The following is a 14,757-nucleotide window of genomic DNA, read 5'->3' on the forward strand; positions in this document are numbered from 1 at the left end:
TATTTTTGAGCTGCTACTTCAAAAGTTGAAGAAGTACTGCATTAGTGCACGTGCATGTCATGTGACTTTAAAACTGAGGGTTTATCCAAATGTCCAGACTTCATAGTGTTGTTTTATTGTGGGGGGGGAATAAAAAAGTTGTGAGTGAGTGGAAGCAGAAAAGGGAGGTTGAAGGGGGGGCGCGGGGGGGGGGGGGGGGGGGGTACATGAAATGTAGTGAGAAAAAAACGGAGGGCGGTGTGGAGTTGGAGGAGGGAGGAGTCAACCGGGAGAAGGAGCAGCTGGAGTTGCACACTTCGTCCTCTCTCCTGGAAAAAAAAAATACGCGCACTAAACGCAACAACACCAGTCTGACGTGCACACTCTTCTTCTTCGTCTTCCTTTTTTCTTTTTTTTTTTTTTTGGGGGGGGGGAGAGTCTGCACACTTTTTAGTAGCAGGCTGCGGTGGATGCTTGTTTGTCCGACGGCCCTTGAAGGCGGCAAAGAAGAAGACACGAAAGAAGAAGAAGAGAAAAGAAGAAGAGAAGGAGAAGAGGGGACCAACTCTGGCCGCGCCGTTTGGGAGTTGCGGCGTGGAAAAAAGAAAAGGAGAAGAGGTCCCGGGCTCATCCAGAGGCGCATCTGCACCCCACTTGAAGAGGGGACGAAGCCCCCCCCCCCCCCCCCCCAAACCCTCCCCCGAAAAAGTGCACAGAAAGACACACAAGTAAGTCGCCGATTCCACGCGCATTTCTGCACTTTTCCCTCGTTTGGAGCTCCTGAGAGTTCATCTCAAAAGTTGACTTGACATCCAACTTATTGCACGTTGTCAAAGTCTTCAAAGCAAACTTTGGGATCCCGAACCCCCCCAGAAAAGAGACTTTTCATTCATGTTGGGTGTTATAAATGTGGAAGGAAATGGTTTGCAGTACAACTTTTTGCACGCACACTGGGAAAAACGTGTGTGTGTGTGTGTGTGTGTGTGTGCGTGTATGTGTTGTGTGGGGGCCGCATGTGTGATCATATTTCACTCTGCATGTGTGTGTGCGTGTGCGTGTGTTTCTGACTTGTTGAAACTGGGCCGACACACGCAAATTGTTACACAAATGCAAATTGGGATTATCATTATTGTTATTATTAAGTGCAGTTAAGTACATCATTGATTTGATTCTCGGTGTGTGTTTGTGTGCGCGTGTTGTGTTTGTAGCATGTTGAAACAGTTAACAAGACACACACATAATGGAACTCACACATGTATTATCATTATGATTTAAAATTATTATTATTATGATTATTCGCAGTTAATTGCATCATTGCTTTTTATTCTGTGCGTGCGTGTGTGTGTTTCTTGAAACAATTAGGAAGACACACAAACACACGCACACACACGATGTATCCCATGCACTTATTGTTAATATTCTTCTTCTTATTATTAGTCGTAGTAGTAGTACATTAAAGTTGAAACTACTCAAACAAGATGACACATTGCTTTTATTCCCAGTGTGTGTGTGTGCGTGTGTGTGCGTGTGTCTTGTGTTTCACACAGGAAGACACGCACTCATTCACACACACACATACATGTCACACACGATAATAATAATTATTAGCAGGATTATTACTATTAGTTGAAGTCAAAACGACTCAAAGACTTCGGCATCTTTGCTTTTATTGTGTGAGTGTGTGTGACAAAACATTAACGAGAACACACACACACGTGCACGCACATACTTACATACAGTATGTGTCATATATTATAATTCTTATTATTATTAGTTGTACTCGTCGCAGTTCAAAGTGGTCAAATAAGCCCATGTCTCTGCTTTTATTGTGTGCGTGTAATACAGAGGATAAATATTGACTTGACACTTTTGCCAATTTTCAAATTATGGCTGTCACTTTATAGTGACTTAAAAAAAAAAAATCAATAAAATAAATAATCCATGTATAATAAATACAAGTCATTTTTACAGCTAAAGCTGAAGGCCACATCATTAAAATGAAATGCGTCTGTCGGTGTGACGTACTGTGTGTGGTCATGTCAAAAGCCTTTTTAAAAAAAAAAAAAAAAAATCTTCAAATCATGTCAAAAAGAAAAACCAAAACCATTGGAAAGTCGGGAATGTGAGATGGCAGCGTTGCATGCCTCCAAGTGGCAACATCACGCGTGGGTTCATGCACAAGGGAGCAAGTTTATGTTCATTTTTTTTTTTTTTTTTTCCAGCGGGGGTGGGAGGGTGGTGGGGGGGGAGGGGGGGCGTCCACATGAAAAGCGTCCACATGTGGAGATATTTTGTTTGAAAGTCCCGGCCAGCTGCTCCACATTTGATCTGCTCGCTCGCGTCTCGGGTTTCCTCGTGCGAGTGTCGCCGACACTCCGAGTCGCCGACACTCCTCTTTTTTTTACACTTGGAGGATTAAGGAAGGGGCAAAAAAACAACAACAACCCCCCCCCAAAAAAAAACAACAACAACAAAAAACCAAACAACCAACAACTTTGGGATATATTTAAGGAAATGATTCCTTCCCTCAAAAGTTGATCTAGCATTTTTTGATTTTAAAAAAATTGCATGAATTCAAATTTCATTCTCTCAAGAATTATGTAGTTCAATCATGTTGGTAGAAAAGCAATAAAAGCAGTTACATTTAGGTCTAAAATGACAACCTGAGCATCAATTGTAATTGCATTTGTACATACAAGTGTATTGTATGCCTTGCATATAAACCCTTCTGTTTTATTACGGGTCAATTTGACCCAGAAAATATATTAAAATACCATATTATGCATTTTTGTTTTAATTCTTTGTATTTATTTCTGTCCTTTTGTTTATACTTTTATCTTTTTCTTTTTTATTCGTATTTTTTTAATGACGAAACATGCAGCGGGTCATGTTGACCCATTTTACAAAATATCTTAAAAATGCAAACAAATGTTATAATACATTATCGTATATATTTGTAATGAATAATTGTTTTTAAAATATTTCTTCTTTTCCTTTTCTAACATATGCATATTTAATTATTTTTTGACAAATTATAACATTTGTAGCACATTATTAGAGACGCAAATAAAAAAAAATATATAAAAAATGAGCTTGGTGGAAATCTCAGTGATACATTTTGGATATTTTACATCTACATCAGTTTTGTTTTTGTAAAAGTATGAAAATGTAATAGTGAAACATGTTCAAATGACACCCGAAAAAAACGAAATAAAAAGGACATTATATCATTAGGACGGTGATGAATGCTTCCACGTTTAAGATGCTTATCTCTATAAGCAGGACCCCCCCCCCCCCCCCCCCCCCCCACACACACACACACACACTCAGAAGCGGGCCGAGACAAACTCGGACGTAATACCAATATTCCCGATAGCGTTTATCTACATTTTTGTAGTCCAAATTATGCAGACTTTGCGCTCGAACCACCCCGCGGCACCCACAAAACCACCGCCACCGCCCCCCCCCCCCCCCCCCGCCCGTGTGCCCCACGCCCCCACAGAATGGAGGCTGTCATGTTAATGCGAGGAGGTGACATTCTATTAGCTTCTTGAGCTATGGCCTCTCCTCACACACACACACACACACACACACACACGCACGCACGCACTCACACACACGGAGTACGCGACGCAAGAGGCCCTAATGAGCCCTGTTGTCGTGCTAATGCTTGTGTTGTGTGAAGGAAGTTGACTTTCCTTTTGAGGTAATTGCGTACTTGTCGTGGCTTGTTTGTTGTTTGTTGAACTAATACGGCAAACCCCCCCGTTTATCGCGATGGGTACGTTGCACAGCCACCCGCAACAGGTGAAAATCCGCACCACAGAGAGACCGTGCGAATTGTTAAATACGTTTAAAAACACATTACAACACACTTTTTAAAGTATTATTTAGCACCTCTTGGGAGACTACCGTATAACATCACTTAGAGGGAATGAAAAGAAGACTCGCTCGCTCGCTCAGCCTCAAGCTGTTTATTTGTCACTCCCAGTTGAAGTTGACTGTAAAACAGACACATGAAACAAAAGAGGGTTAAACATTGTGTAGTTAAACGTGAAAATGTTCAAACAAACTATATCGTAACGAAAGTCCGCTAGCTTAATGTCAGCCACTCAAAAAAACACCCCAATTTGTTGTGACGTTATTAAAAAGAAATATATCATCATATTGCAAAGAAACAACCCCCCAAAAAAACCAAACAAAACAATAGATGGGTTTTTTTATATTATAGTACAGGTGTGCCTTTGAGGGGTGTGTCCTATTGAGTGACGTCAGGAGCTGTAGTCCGAGTTGCTCCTTGTGAGTAGGGCAGGGCGAGTACTGTTACAAGGTATTTTAATGTCTGTGTAGATTGTCAGTCATCCAGGTCCTGGTAAGCCGTAACGTTTGGATCAAGGCAACTGGACACTTCTAGTTTGTTGAATGTTTTTTTTTCTTGTTTACGAAAGCGTTAAAAAAACGAGATAGGCAACTACGCTATTAAGTTGCGTTTGACTGGTTGTCCCGTTCAATAAACCGACGATGCCAGGGCACGACAGCAGCTTAATCGCTCCAATTTTTTTCATTTGACTCACAAAGCGAAAAATCAACCGAGCGAAGGCTCGTAACTGGAAAAACGTCGGGGCACTCTTAAGTCAAGGTACCGCTGCAGTAGACTTCCTCCTGCTTTGATTTGCCTGTAGAAGAAGAAGAAGAAGAAGAAGAGTGGAGGATGTAAGGGGTGGGGGGGTTGTCCAAAAACGTCCGAGCGCGTTTGCGTGCGAGCGAGCGGAGACAAGAAAGGGGCGCAGGAGGGCTCCTCCTCGGCCTGCTAATCCCCCGGCCCGGCCGTCCCTTCAGGGCATGCCTCAGATCTGCCTCCGTGCGGACCGGCCCGGCTCCGACGGCCCATTTAATATGCTATGTGTTCCCCCCTCCCCTCCCTCCAACTTCCAACCATCAATGTCCCAGAGCGGGACCCCGACACCCCCCTCCGCAACCCCCCCCCCCCCCCCCCCCCCCCCCCCCCGGCTTCAAGGAGCCGCTAAAGGCACCTTTCAAGCCGCGTGATGTCTTCGGATAAGGAGCACGACGCAGGCTGAAGATATTCTGTAATTCGAGATACGTCGTGGAGCATATTCAGGGGCCGATACGCTTTTGCCCCCTGCGACCTTTTTGCTTAATAGGATCGAAAAATCCAGAGTGGCACTTAGAGGAGACGCCGACCTCCGCCAAGGCCCCGGATCGTCTGAATTCCGATCTTAGATACTCAATTCCCGCGCATTCCTGCATTTTGTCATCGTCAACTGTCCAAAAAATACATGCCGACAATCGGGCCAAATTTGCATTTTATGAGCAAAGTCAGCAAAGGCCCGACTATCAGAGTTCTTAAAAGATGACCCTGAACGATTATTTTGTGGAGTGAGGTGTGTTAGGAGTCATTTTTCCTCCTGGGAGCTGAATTTGTGTGAAGAGAAATGTTTTCCTTCCTGATCTGCTTCGAGGTGGACAATCGTAAAGCATGTTTTTCTCGCGTTTCTGTTCAATGTCAGCAAAGGCCCAGTTGTCGGTTGTCTTTGGAAGATGATCCTGAGTGATTATCATGCGGTGTGGGGTGTGTTGAGAGATTTTGATCTGATCTGCTCAGAAAATTGTCAGGGTCCACAGTGGTAAATGTTGATGTTGTTCAATATTTAAAGCGAGGTATGTACGATCATCGGACCGAATTTGAGTATTTTCCCCCGCTTCCGATCAAAGTGAGCAAAGGCCTGATTATCAGATATGAAATGAGCTCGAGTGACGTCAACATTGTTGTTGTCGGAAAAGAAAGCAGAATTTTGAAAACAACCAACGGTACCGTGCTTCGTGTTAACTTTTGTCCGAAGACACCGGCCACGAAGAATACAAAAGTTCGGCTTCAAACCATCATGTCATCCCACCGTAGTTACGCTCGGAGGAGCGCAGAGGAAGTCCGCGAGCCGTTTTTTCAGGTTTGGTCACGTGACGTTGCGCATATAGCGGATGGTGGGCTTTTCCTGTACTGCGGTAGCAAAGACGGCTAAAAATAGGTACAGATATTTGTCACCCGTTTAAGATGGAAACAAATTCCACCGCACTTAACTAAAGCAAACTGTAGCGCTCAGTGGGAATGCGTCTTTAAAAGCTCGTTTTAGCGTTTGCGAATGCTTCCGACTTCTCTCCGCGGGAACGTTTTGCCGGCACGTCCGTGCGTGTTTACCTGCTCGGCGAAATTGCCGGCAGGGATGAGCGTGTTGGACGTCAGCTTCCATTTCATTCCGACGTTGGCGCTGGTGCGTCCCGCGGGGCGCCGACAGGAAATCCAGTTTGTTTGAGTAGCTTGCGTTGTTGTCTTTCCTCACATACTTGAGGAGAAGCGGGACAGCAACCCCCCCCCGCCCCCGTCCGTAAAAAGCGTCGTTACGGCTGCCGTGGTGTGAAGTGTGGCGGCAAGAGGTGAAGTGTTTGGCTTCGAGGGGGGGCTCGGGGGCCACATTTGTCGAGCGGTTCGGGGGGGGGGGGGGGGGGGTCGCCGGTTGTTTTTGCACATGTGGTCTTGTGTCGTCTTTGACGCGAGCTGCCTGTGAGGGAGCTTTTGAGTCGTTTCCCAACTTTTATTGAGGCAAAGCACATGGTTTACACTAGAAAATATCTCCAAAATGAAAAAAATGCCACTTGAAATATATACATAATACTTTATTTACTCATCAGAGTGAAATAGTTTTGTTCTGTTCTGCAATACGGACGGCAACAGGTGAATACACAGGTTTATCGTACCTTCTGCCATCTTGTGGAAGAGCATTTCATCGTTCTGCCTGTCGCTATACGTCACTGGCATAGACAGCTAGATGACACATAATTTGTCGTAAGGCCCGACTGATTAATCGGCTGATATGAACACTTTTCAAATCGGCAAAAATTGCCCGATTTTTTTTTTGCTGATTTTCGTGTGTATTTTGTTTTATTTTTAGACATGAACACATTATACGATAAGACAAAGATCATGACAACGGCGAAAACATCAGCAAAAATCGTCAAAACACAGCCGATTTTGCTGATTTTTCTCGAAGTTGTAAAGTTAAATACTATTGGACAAAGTATTGTAAAACAGTCATGTGTTCTTCCTGTAATTTATATCTTTATTGGTGTGAGTGATAAGGAACCAAAAAAGAAGTTATTTTATTCATTGTATATTTTTTAAATTGCCTATCGGAATTTTATTCTACTGACTATTGGAATCGGCATCGGCCTCAGAAAATCCGTGTCGGTCAGGCCGTAATCTTTCTTAAATACATTTTTTTTTTTTTTTTTTGCACCGATGAAGTGACATTGGATAATCTCACAGTGGCTGGGAATCACGTCTGTGGAGTCCAGAGTGCATCCTCCAAACTTCTTCAATGGAGTTTTGCATCCAAGGCCTGAATGGTCCCAGCGTGTTTGCAGTCCCGCCGTGTCCGTCGTCGTCTTTCATTTCGCGGCCTCCCCGCATCCCGGAGTGGAGGTCAACGAGGGGTCCATTGTCCGGGATGTCGAGAGGTTAATACCTGAAAGAAGCACAGCGAACATGTTTCCACGGGAGAACCCCACCCCACCCCCCACCCCACGCCCCACCCCCACTCGCAGCCCCCACTTTTCCTCGCTGTTCATTTCCGCACAGGTTCTAGAGTGTTCTTCTCGTATCTTGTGAAGAATGCTGACGCGGGCCGCTGGCTTTAATGGCGCCTCCTCATCCCGGAGAAACAAAAGAAGAACTCAACTATCTGAGTAAACTTCTGCCCCCGGCTCCCCGCGCACCCCCTCTTTGACAGCGCTGTATTTGAAGACTAATCGTTTTTTCTCATGCAAAGCATGCTGTTTTAAGAGGGAGGGAGGGAGAGGGGGTTCGCGGTTGGGGAAGGGGGGTTGTGTTTTAACAATGCTCCACAGGGAGTGAGGAACAGGATTTTGGGGATGGTGGTGGGTGGGTAAGGGGGGTGAGGGTGGGTGGGTGGGTGGGGGGGGGGGATTCCTCTCTCCTTTGCTCTGCAGACAAAGCCCAGTTCCTTTCAGGGCTGCATGAGAGGGGAGGGGGGACTTGGGGGGGAGAGGAGGGGCGGGGGTCCGCACACAAGTTCCTTGAAAGAGAGGGAGACATTTTTAATGACAGTTTGTCATCATGCGGCCTGAACTTTACGGCGAAATCGTGGGGGCGGCCTCGTGCTGACAGGCAAAAATGTCTGAAGAAGCAGCAAACATTCATGTATACACGGGGGAGGGGGGAGGGGCAAAAACGACCTCGATACCTTCCACCAGAGTTGTGTTTTTATTCAAATCTTATGTCGTGGAGTCAAATCAATCCATTTTTCCTCCCGAAGTGCAACTGTTCCACAAAGTCAAATAAGCATTTACTATCTCACAAGGTAAAATAAAAGGGGAGAGGGGGTGCGGCGTCTGTGTCGGGATTTCGAAGGGGGTGCGTGGCTTCAAAAGTGGGGGAAAGACTGTCATACAGTTTTGTTTGTTGTTTTGATGACTTTATGTCGAATGAAGGCCATAAACATTTGAGGGGTTCTGTTGGGATCGTGAAAGGGAAGCGTGGCTTTGGAAAGTTTGGCAAAGACTCGCTGACATGCGGAATGGTTTTGTTGACATCAGTCCATGTGGACGAGGGTGCGCTGTCAGGATGAAGCTTCTTTGGAGGAATATCTTATTCATGAAGAAAGCCGGGTTGGATTTTCCCAAAGAATCTATTATATTCCCGCTCTCACGATATGTGGACATTGTTTTAAAAAAAACAAAAAAAACAAAAAAAAACCCTCCCCGGCCACCGAGGCGTCCATTTGTCAAAGGTGGACGACTCCTTCCCCCCCTGTGACTCCTCAACGCTTTTCTCCGGACTTGCTCGCAGAGTCATTGTCTGGACGCGGGCAGGACATTAGTCACCGCCGCCTGTGGGAGTCCCGACTGGGACCCCGAGGAACTAGGTTGAGGTTGGGGGGTAGGTTCCAGAAAAAAGGTGAGGGAAAGCGTTTGGTTGATGTTAGGTTACATCAGTTCGCCCGTGCTCCGTCTCACGCGGATATTGCGGGTCAAATTGACCCAGTTTCCGCTTTCCCCAACAAAATAAAAACCGGGAAATGTGGACTGTGAAGTGAGTGTGTGGGAGAAGGACCACTCAGGGAGTGAGGGTCTGTCTGTGTGTGTGTGTGTGTGTGTGTGTGTGTGTGTGTGTGGGGAGGTGTGTAGCTGCACCTCAGGGCTCAGTAGTGTGTAAGCTCCTCGCTAGCACCCCCCAAAGCTGCTTTCACAAAGAGATTTACAAGACAGGTCTCCGGTGTGTTTGGCTGCCCTGCATGATTAGTGGACGACTTTCAGTGAGTGTGTGTGCGTTTGCAAAAAAATTGACCTTTCGTATGTTTTTCTTCCCCCCTCGTGTGTGTGTGTGTGTGTGCGCGTGTAGGCATGGCACACATTGACAAGGCATCCCGTTAGCTTTTAGAATTATTTATAAAGCTGTTGTGTGTGGCACCTCTTAAGTCTCTGTCTCCTCCCATTACTGGATACGACTCTACCTGCATGCCCCATTTTTGTGTGTGTCCCCAAATGCACCCCACAAACCACCAATAGCGCAAAGGCGGCTCGAAATCCTCAAGAGATGGGGACGAATTATGTCGATGAGGTAGGGATGGGCGAGTTCCGATACCAGGTATCGGTATCGGGGCGATACGATCAGGCCCAACTGCAGTGTTCCCCAAGTGTGATCTTTCACAAAAAAATATGACATTTCAATCTAAAAATGTCCTGAATACATTTTTACTTTTAAATTATGTCTTTCAATTACTTTTCTTTTTTTTTTTTTTTTTTGTAATGCTAACATGTAGCCACTTAGCATGGGCACCTAAATCAGGAAATTTGCAGGATTTGACTTGGCTTTGGCTGCGTACTTTTGATTCTCTGGGACGGCCTCGCGGTTTGCGGTTACGTCGCCACCTGTTGCTTTGGCATGCACATGGCAGCCCTCGAATGACTTTTTAATGCGTAACAAGCCTTTTTTGTTTGTTTTTTTTAACTCTTCCTTTTCGTCTCATTTACACTTGGCGTAGCGTGGTGTTATTGCCAAAGTGACTTCAGAGCTGCCCCGAGAAGTCTGTGTCGACCCGTGGCATATGGCGTGCATTACGTTCTAATCCGCCGCCGCTTCCCCTCCTTCTTCCTCCCGCGCTCGCCGCACGCACCGAGACGGCGGCACTGAGGTTTGCGAGTTTTTGCCGTGGTTTATGTTAATGTTGCCTTTATTGAAACAAGCTGCGATGTGATTAGAGCCCCGCATGCTATGTTACAACAGCTCTGTCATCCCTCTGGCATTTGGGTAGGGAGGGAGGCTTGAGGGGGTGGTGTAGGTGGGGTACGGGAGGGGGGGATCGATGCAAACCAGCTAACGCGGGCTAATAAGCCATTAGCGCTGCCATTGTTGTGGGACATTTACATACATACGTGGAGCTGCAGTAGTTATAAGGCAGTCGTGTTGTGTCTCGGAGCGACGGCTGATTGCGCGGGTGAGCGATGAGGCCGTCGTTCTCGGGGTGACGGCGTGGACGTGCGAGGACGTGTGAGCTTATTGCGCCTCATCATTATCCCGGCGTCAACGAGCCAGCTGCCAGCTGCTTGCCATGCTTACCAATTAACCCCCGGAACTCCCGAACCTCTTCATTAAGACAGCCGCCTCCTTCTCTTTACTGATGTCAGCTTCAGCTTCAGTATGTCCAACATTTCACAGTAAATACACACACAGGCTGATTGGAAAGACTGCGGGTGTTGCAATACCCCCATGACCCACTGTTGTGACAGCCCTGGGGAAACGTGTGGGTGTTGTAACACTCACAATCCCCACAGGTGTGACGCCAATAGGGAAAAATCTGGGCGTCGAATCCTTTCACCAGGGAAAGTGTGGGTATTGCAACACCCATATCCCCACTAATGTAATGCCCCTGGGGCAAAGTATGTGTGTTGAACACTCGACTGGGACAAGAGGGGGTGGTGCAACGACCCCGGGTGTGACGCCCCTGTGAAAAACGTGCGTGACGAACCTGGGAAAAAGTGTGGATGTTGAACACTGGCACCGGGAAAAGAGTGGGTGTTGCAACAAGCACATCTTCCACTGGGAAAAGCGTGGGTGTTGTGACACTCACACCTTTCCAGGCGAAATGGTTCGACACCTACAATTTCCTGGTCAAGGGGTTCAGCACCCACACTTTTCCCGGTGATCCCCTCATCTTTTGTGTAAAGGAAGTTTTCTTTTAGGCACCTCATCTTTGTGCTCATCCTCAGTATGTCGCTATGTGCTTTTCATGGCTTTCCGATCAGTGTGCATGCATGTGTGTGTGTTTAGGTCGGGTGCAGCAAATCCTCCCGAGACCCCCAGTGTGCGTGCGCGTGTGTGCGCGCGCGTGCTCTACAAGTTGGTGTCGAGGGAAGCGCAGTGCTGGTGCGTAACGTGGCTGAGCGTCGTCTCCAAAGTCGGCGGGACTTCATCATGAGAGCCGCGCTCGGCTTTTGATGTGCGTGCACCTCCACCGCCATCGCTTCCACGCCGCCGGAGGAGTCACACACGCACACAGACACACAAACACACACGATCACACGCTGGGGGTCTCTGAGGATTTGCTGCACCCCACCTATACACGCACAAACACGGATGCATGTACATCATCGGTAAGCCGCTCAAAAGCAACGACTAACTTCAGGAGTAACTCGAATCAGTTTTAAGGAGTAACTTAAGGCATAGTCACGAGAAAGTTTAGGCGACTGAAGGAGTAACTTTAGGCATATTCAAGAGTAAGTTAAGGCAACTGAAGGAGTAACTTTAGGCATGTTCAAGTGTAAGTTAAGTTAAAGGAGTTTAAGGACTAACTTGAGGCGACTTAAGGAGTAATGGAAAGCAACTTAAGAAGTAACTAAATGCAAGTTAAGGAGTAATGTAAGGCTACTTAAGGAGTAACTTAAGGCAAGCTAAGGAATAACTTAAGGCCACTTAAGGAGTAATGTAAGGCTACTTAAGGAGTAACATAACACTACTTGGGCAATAACTTCAGGTAATTTAAAGAATAACTTCAGGCATCTTAAACAGTAAGTTAAGGTAATGTATGCAGTAACTTTATACAACGTTAAAGAGTAACTTAAGGCTACTTAAGAAATAACGAGGATAAACTTCACCCCCACCTGGAGATGGAGAGCGCTGACACTTTGATGTAACACAGATTCATGCAATTTAAGGAGTAAATTAAGGCAACTTCAGACAATTTAAAGCAAAACCTAAAGCAACTTTAGGCAAAGGCAACTTAAGGGGTAATTGACGGCATCTTAAAGAATAACGTGAGGCAAGTCACCACGTGGCCTCCTCACGGACGGCGTGCCGACGGCGTGACCTTCTTCCCCAGAATGTCGGTCCCGTCTCCGAACAGATAAGGTGGACGCGCGCCCGGAGCAGACTCATCCCTCTCAGCACGCTCGGAATGCGCAAGCCGCCATTACCCCCTGGAAGTCTTCCCATCCGCACAGGAAGTGGAACATTAAAGCCGTGCCATTCCACTTCCCCCCCCCCCCCCCCCCCCCCCTTCCGTCATCCCCCCTTTCCCGTCGCATTCCTCCCGGCGCGGCCGCGGCGCATTGCAGGCCGGGCCTCATTCGGCATTCCTTTACATCCTGATCGCTTTGCCCGCTGCTCCCGCTGCTCATTTCTTCCCAGCCTGGACGCGTTTGGGTCGGGCTTCATCACGCCCGAGCCAAACGGCGAGACAACTTCATCTGGTCCAATTTGAAAGCCTTTAATGCGCTTTAAATGGCTCGGCCCTGGGGCCAGCGCGGGAATTAATAAGAGCCAATAAAGCCAGCCGCCTGGGCATCCGGTCCCGTCTTTAAGTAAACATTATGACTTCTTGCAGTGGCGGGGGTGGGGGGCGTCGAGGAGGGGACCGCTTGATGAGTCGCGGCGGCGCTCAGGAAGGGCTCATTTCTCACTTAGCCGTCCTGATGGGGCGAGCTAATAGGCCTTCGCCTGATTGTCTGCCGCTGCGATTATTGTGCATTATCGCGCCCCCCCCCCCGGGACTTGTTGTCGGGGCCGTTGGCCTCGGAGACGCTCGCTCACCGTCGTCATTAATCACGCCGGCGTGCTAATGGAAATGGAAGTCGACGAGAGTAACTTCGAGGCTACTTCATGAGTAACTTAAGGCAACATAAGGATTGTTTAAAGGCAACTTAAGGGGTTACTCAGTATTTAAGGAGTACCGTATTTTCACGACGCGCATTTAAAACTCTTAAATTACGTGTGCACCGAGTTCCAACATCTATAAATGTTGTTGTGTGATGAGCGCTCCGCTTGACTTTTTTTTTAATTTAAATGTTTTTTTTTTAGCATTTCCTGCCGACACACCGCTTACACATAGGAAAAGCGGACGTGGCTGAGGACACTAAAGCCACGCCCCCCAGTAGGAATATAGCGCCGGGGTGTTATTTTTTAAATTTTTTTTTTTTTTTTTTTTTTTTTTACCGCTTTACTGACTGGGAGCATTTCCGGGGTGTGCATTGTGCGAAACAACATCGCTTTGACTAAGGACCCCCGAGCAGCCGCGAGAGAATTCAAGATCAACGAATCCATGGTTCGCAAGTGGGGGAAGCAGGAAAACGAGCTTCGCCAAGTCAAGAAGACGAAGTTGAGTTTTCGCGGGAAAACAAAACTTAAGGGGCAACTTAAGGCAACCTTAATTTCCTTGAGGGAACTCTCCCAAGCGGTGGCGGTCCTAGGGTGGACTGGGGGTGGACCAGTGCCCCCATAACATTATGTTTGCCCCCCCCCTGAGGCCCCCCTATGAATGGATTTCAATGTACCGACCCAATTGGTACGTCAAAATTTCCCCCCCGTTGACGAAATGTATTTGGATGGTTGTTCCAACCGAGGATGGTTCCCAGTTGACCACTGTAGTCCGGCCCCTCTGAAAAACCCTTTGGCCCCAATCTGGCCACCCCGCTAAAATTGGTGTAGAACCGCCAGTGCTCCCAACGGATTGATAAATTACTATTATGTTTTGAATAAATCTGCAAAAACATTGTCCCAGATTATCGCACTACTCGCTTGAAGTCTCGGCGCCCTTTACACAACGGTCATAGCACCGGACTCTTGCAATATTAGTCATTTGAACTGCTCGAAGTGCTAGAGGACTCCGCATCTTTTTACACAATTGTCCCCAAAATGTTTTTTACCGGCATTACCAGATAACTAGCAACCCTTTATTGCTCAGTGACTGTTTTTTTGTCAATGTCTTTGTCTCAAAAGTTGTCGTACTAGAGCGGCTCCAATTACCGGAGACAAATTCCTTGTGTGTTGTTTGCATACTTGGCAAATAACGATGATTCAGATTCTGATTCCGATTCTGAAAATGTCCAATTTAAGTTTGGAATAAGGCTGCAGTACAACTGCCCAAAGACACGTTTACCACGCTTAAGGCATCATAGTCAAACTCTGCGAACCAAACTCAAGTACGCAATGTACAAGACTTTAGGTGTCAAGTGGGCCCAAGCGCGGTACAAATTGCGAAAGAAAACTTTCCCAAGGACCTCCATTGTGTTTTACTGAAGTCGTAATCTGCATTTCCCGCCACCGAAGCGCTGAATAAGCATCTTCTGCAGCCCGTCAGGAAAGTGTCACATCAAAGGCGACCAGTGCAAAGTCAAAAATATATAAATAATACTTTAATAAGATTTGCGGTGGAGTCGGGGACAACACGAGCAAGGCTGCCATTGTGG

At 46.9% G+C, this 14,757-nt stretch overlaps 1 protein-coding gene across 2 annotated transcripts in view; it reads left to right on the plus strand.

Moving 5' to 3' along the window:
• The first annotated feature begins 350 nt into the window (after positions 1–350).
• The window catches only part of gli3 (GLI family zinc finger 3), a 116,182-nt gene continuing 101,775 nt past the window's right edge, over positions 351–14,757 (plus strand). Inside the window, exon 1 of one of the 2 annotated variants that reach the window (XM_061666573.1) lies at positions 351–707. The gene's annotated coding sequence lies outside the window, so the exon portion shown is untranslated. Of the gene's footprint in view, positions 708–11,426; positions 11,514–14,757 lie in introns of those variants that run through there. The other variant, XM_061666574.1, reaches the window with a different exon arrangement.

This window comes from Phycodurus eques, chromosome 21 (genome assembly GCF_024500275.1).
Source record: "Phycodurus eques isolate BA_2022a chromosome 21, UOR_Pequ_1.1, whole genome shotgun sequence".
NCBI classification, from domain to species: domain Eukaryota; kingdom Metazoa; phylum Chordata; class Actinopteri; order Syngnathiformes; family Syngnathidae; genus Phycodurus; species Phycodurus eques.